This window comes from Bacillus rossius, unplaced genomic scaffold, assembly GCF_032445375.1.
Source record: "Bacillus rossius redtenbacheri isolate Brsri unplaced genomic scaffold, Brsri_v3 Brsri_v3_scf149, whole genome shotgun sequence".
In the NCBI taxonomy this organism is placed as follows: Eukaryota; Metazoa; Arthropoda; class Insecta; order Phasmatodea; family Bacillidae; genus Bacillus; species Bacillus rossius.
In genome coordinates, this window is record NW_026962321.1 from 9,482 (window position 1) to 10,398 (window position 917).

The 917-nt window shown below is 38.1% G+C and overlaps 1 non-coding gene across 1 annotated transcript; it reads right to left on the reverse strand.

Moving 5' to 3' along the window:
• Window positions 1-229: 229 nt before the first annotated feature.
• Window positions 230-348, reverse strand: LOC134543671 (5S ribosomal RNA). Its single transcript, XR_010077153.1, has one exon. It is a non-coding gene; the product is annotated as a 5S ribosomal RNA (ribosomal RNA).
• Between the last annotated feature and the right edge of the window lie 569 nt (window positions 349-917).

Genomic DNA, 917 nt, shown 5'->3' on the forward strand with positions numbered 1-917 from the left:
ATGAGGTATACACATGCAAAGATTCACAGCTGCTGCTGGGTGGGTGAGTGAGTGAGTGATTGATTGATTGATTGATTGATTGATTGATTGATTGATAGAGAGTGAGTGTGTGTGTGTGTGTGTGTTAGGGGGGGGGGGGGGGGGGAAATGTGGTGATTGTGGGGGAAAAAAAAATTTAAAATTGAAATTTTTAAAAAAAAATTTTTTTCTGTAGGGTGCAAAATAGTAGTGCCAACGGCACGTGGTGTTCCCAAGCGGTCACCCATCTAAGTACTAACCACGCTCGACGATGCTTAACTTCGGTGATCGGACGAGAACCGGTGTGTTCATCGTGATATGGCCGTTGGCAATGATATAGATGTTTTTTTTTTTGCAGTTTGTATTTGCCACTCGAAATAGCTATACCAGGTGTGATTGTTACAAACAACAGGAGAAATCGTGTAATGAACACTCTTTTACTTCCCCCCCCCCCCCCCCCTCCCCACACACAACACCCACCACCCTCACCATCCCAACCACCAAAGCCCTCTTCAAAATACACTCTCACACACACACACAAACCCACACTCTATAACTGATGAACATTACCATAACTTCTTAAAGCCATTAGATAATATTTAACTCAAGAAAGGTATTGTGATATGTTTAAAGAAAGAAAGGTGAAACCTTTAACTTTACCAGCAGGTATTAGTATCACTGAGGTATCTTCTAGGTTGTAGCAGCAATAGTAGTAATAATAATAAAATTAAATAAGGTAATAAAAAAGAAAAGTTATACATGTGATCAAATCATGAATGTATAAAACTGGAATGAATTTAAATTTTTTTTATTTTTCTTCATAGGCTGTTTTGAAATTGATGAGTAAGTGCCTCTTCTTTTAAATTTTTTAATGCTGAACACTGTTACATAAGAGATGA